The following is a 5,629-nucleotide window of genomic DNA, read 5'->3' on the forward strand; positions in this document are numbered from 1 at the left end:
ATATTGCAGGTCTTCCTGACACTTGCATCAGTACTGCAGGTCATGATGGCACTTGTAGTGCCAATATCAGTGGTAAAAATGTCCTGTAAATTCTTTAATATGAAGTTACAGCGCTAACTACAATGTTGGTAATACAGTGGCAGCACTAACTACATTGCTAATAACAGTACAATAACTATAGAGTGAATAATACAGTGACAACACTAATTACAATTAATTATACAGTGACAGTATTACCTAGAATGTTAATAATCAAGAGACAACACAGAACTACAGTGATATTAACTCAGTAACAACACTTTAGTGTAATTAATACAGTGACAACACTACAGTATTAATGCAGTGACACTTTAGTGTTAATGCAGTGACAACACATCAATGTTAAAATTGTGACAATACAACAGTGTTTATAATAATTATAGTGTTAATAGTCAAAATAATGTAACAACAGTTTTGGTAATAAAACATTTACAGGGCTAACAACAGTGTCATAAGGTTAATGTGTCATAAACTGAAATATCTCCTAGTGTCTCGCTTCATATTCCTCAGATACTGTATTACTTTCACAGCTTTAGTGCTTATTATATTTATAATAATAAAATATTACACAAATATTATTTTTCTACTTAAGCAATTTAATTAATGTGAGAATATTATAATTCACTATGTCTAAAATACTTGAAAAATAAGTGTGTTGAAGCAATACAATGTGCAGTTGTTCATGAAGGAGACACATTATATCAACATATACACTCACTAAAACAGTCTTCCTTGCAACCACCTCACTGTGTATCTCTGGCCAGATTTATGATGAACAAAAAAAAAAAAAGTGTGTAAAAGAGACTTCTCAACAACAGAATTTAGTATAACATATGAAAACTCATAATGAACAAAAACTATATCAATGTTCAGAATGTCTAAAAGACTTTCCTGGAAAACAAATTTAGTAAGTCACATGGAAGCTCATACTGGAGAGCAACCATATCATTGTTCAGAATGTCTGAAAAACTTTTCTGAGAAATCTCATTTAGTAAGACACATGAGAACTCATACTGGAGAGAAATCATATCAATGTCTTGAATGTCTAAAAGACTTTAATCAAAAATCAAATTTAGTTAGTCACATGAGAACTCATACTGGAGAGAAGCCATATCAGTGTTCAGAATGTCTGAAAAACTTTTCTGAGAAATCTCATTTAGTAAGACACATGAGAACTCATACTGGTGAGAAACCATATCAGTGTTCAGAATGTCTGAAAAACTTTTCTGAGAAATCTCATTTAGTAAGCCACATGAGAACTCATACTGGAGAGAAACCATATCAGTGTTCAGAATGTCTGAAAAACTTTTCTGAGAAATCTCATTTAGTAAGACACATGAGAACTCATACTGGAGAGAAACCATATCAGTGTTCAGAATGTCTGAAAAACTTTTCTAGAAAATCAAGTTTTATAAGTCACATGAGAACTCATACTAGAGAGAAACCGTATCAGTGTTCAGAATGTCTAAAAGGCTTTAATCAAAAATCAAGTTTAGTTAGTCACATGAGAACTCATTCTGGAGAGAAACTATATGAGTGTTCAGAATGTCTAAAAGACTTTTCTTATAGAAAGGATTTAGTGAGACACATGAGAACTCATACTGGAGAGAAACCTTATCAGTGTCCAGAATGTCTAAAAGACTTTAATCAAAAATCACATTTAGTTAGTCACATGAGAACTCATACTGGAGAGAAACCATATAAGTGTTCAGAATGTCTAAAAGATTTTAATCAAAAATCAAATTTAGTTAGTCACATGAGGACTCATACTGGAGAGAAACCATATCAGTATTCAGAATGACTTGAATGAAAATTCAAGTGTGGTATGACACATCAGAAGTCATACTGGAGAGAGATATCAGTTTTCAACATACATAAAAAAGTTTTTCCATTCATCTAATTTAGTAAATAAATCATAAAAGAATTCATACAAGTTAGAAATCATGTTAGTGTACTCCATGGCCTGGTGGGAAAAGCTCTCACTTCACACATTGAGGGTCCGGGTTTAATTCCTAGCAAAGAGGTGGAAACATTGCACGTGTTACACTGGTGGTCTATGTTCACCCATCAGTAATAATGGGTACCTGGGTGTTAGTCGGCTGGTGCAGTTTGCATCCTGGGACAAAATTGACGTAATTTGCCTGAAATGCTGTGTATAACAAGCAGCTTTCTATATAGTATGTGACTGATGTCAGCTAGGCCTGTATAACTTGTACAGTGGACCCTTGACCAACTATTTTAATCCGTTGCAGAGAGCTTGCCCTTAGCCAAATTAATTTTCCCCATAAGAAATAATGGAAATCCAATTAATCCGTTCTAGACACCCAAAAGCATTAAAAAAAAATTTCACATGAAATATACATTTTCCTACTCAGAAAACAGTGATACAGTGGACCCTCTCTTAACGATGGCATCACATAACGTTAAATCCTCCTAGCGATACATTTTAACACAAAAATTTTGCCTCCCCTAGCGCTAAAAAACTCGCTCAACACGATTCGTCCGAGATGCGTCCACGTGTGGCCTAAGCCAGCCTCACTTGTTCCGTGGGTTGGAGTGTCTACAAGCCAGCCTCCGCGGTCACATCCAAGCATACAATTGGAACATTTCATATTATCACAGCATTTTTAGTGATTTCACCTGCAAAATAAGTGACCATTGGCCCCAAGAAAGCTTCTAGTGCCAACCCTGTGGTAAAAAGGGTGTGAAATACTATCGTACCACAGTCAGCTGCTGCTGCGCCACCATCAGCTGTTGCTGGACCAGTCAGCTGTTGCTGCTGCACCTTGGTCAGCTGTTGCTGCTCTACAGTCAGCTGCTGCTGCACCACAGCTGCTGCTGCACCATGGTCAGCTGTTGCTGCACCACAGTCAGCTGTTGCTGCACCACCATCAGCTGTATTACTCGAAGATGTGGAGAGTGTGTTGTTGGTATGGCTTAACATGAAACAATTACCAAGAAACGATTAACCCCAGAGGGTTAGCCACCCAGGATAACCCAAGAAAGTCAGTGCATCATCGGGGACTGTCTAACTTATTTCCATTGGGGTCCTTAATCTTGTCCCCCAGGATGCGACCCACAACAGTTGACTAACACCCAGGTGAACAGGAAAAAATGCCTGGAACTAGTGCTCATATTGGTGGGTTAGTGGAGAGGATGTGGAAGAGTTGGTGGAGGAGGACAATGAAGAACTAACCACTAATGAGCTGCTAGATCATCTTCAACAGCAAGAGGCCACACCTGAGGAAACTGCTCTGGAGGAGGGAAGAGAGAAATTGAAGAAGTTGCCTACATCAAAGATTAAGGAAATGTGTGCAATGTGGCTTAAAGTGCAAACCTTTTTTGATGAAAATCACCCTGACACGGCTATTGCAAGCCGTGCTGGTGACTATTACACTGACAATGTTGTGAAACACTTTAGAAAAGTCATAAAGGAACGAGAGGTACAGGCCTCTATGGACAGATATGTTGTGCGACTGAAGTCCAGTGACTCTCAAGCTGATCCTAATGGCATTAAAAGGAGAAGGGAAGTAACCCCGGAAAAGGACTTGCTACCTCAAGTCCTAATGGAAGGGGATTCCCCTTCTAAACATTTAGACCATCCACACTCTCCCCTCCTCCCATCTCATCAATCATCACCAGATCTTGAATAAAGGTAAGTGTCATGTATTGTACATCTCTTCTTCAGTTTGTGTGTATTAAAATTAACATTTCATGTGGTAAAATTTTTTTTTTTTCATACTTTGGGGTGTCTTGCATGGATTAATTTGATTTCCATTATTTCTTATGGGGAAAATTAATTCACCTAACGATAATTTCGCCTAACGTTGAGCTCTCAGGAACGGATTAATATCGTTAGGCGAGGGTCCACTGTACATGAAGAATAAATACTACATGTAGAATATACTACATGAAGAATTAATGACACTTACCTTTATTGAAGATTTATTGATGAGTGATGAGAGGAGGGGAGATAATGAAGGTGTATTATTGCTTGGAATGAGAATCCCCTTCCATTAGGACTTTAGGCAGTAAGTTGTTTTCCGGGGTTACTTCCCTTCGTTTTTTTAATGTCACCGGGATCAACTTGACAGTCACTGGACCTCTATTGCACCAAAAATCTGTCTATAGAGCTCTGTTTCTGGTGTTCCTTTAAGATTTCCCTAAAATGGGACACAACATTGTCATTGTAAAAGTCACCAGCACAGCTTGCAATAGCTGTGTCAGGGTGATGTTCATCCATAATTGCTTGCAACTTTGTCCACATTGTACAAATCTTCTTAATCGTTGACGAAGGCAAGTTCCTCCATCTCTCTCTCCCCTGTGAAGAAATTTCCTCAGCTGTGGTCTCTTGCTGTTGCAGATGCTCTTTCAGCTCATCAGTGGTTACTTCATCGTCGTCCTCCACCAACTCTTCCACATCCTCGCCACTAACCTCCAACTCCATGGACTTTCCCAGTGACACAATACTTTCCTCAACTGGCACAGGCTTTTTAGGGTCACCCCCAAACCCTTCAAATTCCTCTCTTGTACACATTGTGGCCACAATTTCCTCCAAGTAGAGTTCAATGTCCTGCAAGTCACTCCCTGCCAAGCCTTAACTATAAGAAACCATAAGGTTTATGCAACTGAGGATACTGAAGTGATCTTTCCAAAACTCTCTTAAAGTCAATTCAGTGTCTGAGGTCACTTCAAAGCACTTTTGAAACACTGCTTTGGTGTAAAACTTTTTGAAATTTGAAATGACCTGCCGGTCTGTGGGCTGGAGGAGAGGAGTGGTGTTAGGAGGCAAAAATTTGACTTTGATAAAACTAAACTCCCACACAATTCACTCTTGCAAGTCTGGAGGATGAGCAGGAGCATTGTCTAATACCAGGAGACACTTGAGGTCCAATTTATTTTCCAGGAGGCAATTTTTCACAGTGGGGCCAATCACACGCTAGAATCAATCATAGAAAATGTCCCTAGTGACCCATGCCTTACTGTTTGCCTTCCACATCAGACAAATTTTCTTAAACACTCTGGGAGTTTCAGAGTGATACACGAGTAAAGGCTTCACTTTTCAATCCCCACTAGCATTACTACAAAACATTAGAGTTAGCCTGTGTTTCATAGGCTTGTGCTCTGGGAGTGCCTTTTCCTCCTGAGTAATGTAGGTCCTGTTTGGCATTTTCTTCCAAAACAGGCCTGTTTCGTCACAATTGAACACTTGTTGGGGTTTTAATTTTTCAGTGTCTATGTACTTCTTAAAGTCCTGCACATATTTTTCAGCCGCTTTTTGGTCTGAACTGGCAGCCTCACCATGCTTATCACACTGTGTATGCCACTGTGATTATTAAATCTTTCAAACCAACCTTTGCTGGCCTTAAATTCACTAACATCACCACGAATTCCAGGCATTTTCTTAACTAGATTATCATGCAACTGTCTTGCTTTTTCACATATGATTGACTGTGAAACACTATCTCCTGATAATTGTTTTTCGTTTATCCAAATCAACAAGTCTCTCCACATCTTTGAGTATTTGGGATCTCTGTTTTGAAAACATACTTGCACCTTTCACAACAACAGCTTCCTTGATTGCCTTTCT

The 5,629-nt window shown here is 38.7% G+C and overlaps 1 pseudogene; it reads left to right on the plus strand.

Annotated features, from left to right (window-relative positions):
* The first annotated feature begins 732 nt into the window (after positions 1-732).
* Positions 733-5,392, plus strand: LOC128694508 (zinc finger protein 84-like; annotated as a pseudogene).
* Positions 5,393-5,629: the final 237 nt, after the last annotated feature.

The sequence above is a fragment of the Cherax quadricarinatus genome, chromosome 60 (assembly GCF_038502225.1).
Source record: "Cherax quadricarinatus isolate ZL_2023a chromosome 60, ASM3850222v1, whole genome shotgun sequence".
In the NCBI taxonomy this organism is placed as follows: domain Eukaryota; kingdom Metazoa; phylum Arthropoda; class Malacostraca; order Decapoda; family Parastacidae; genus Cherax; species Cherax quadricarinatus.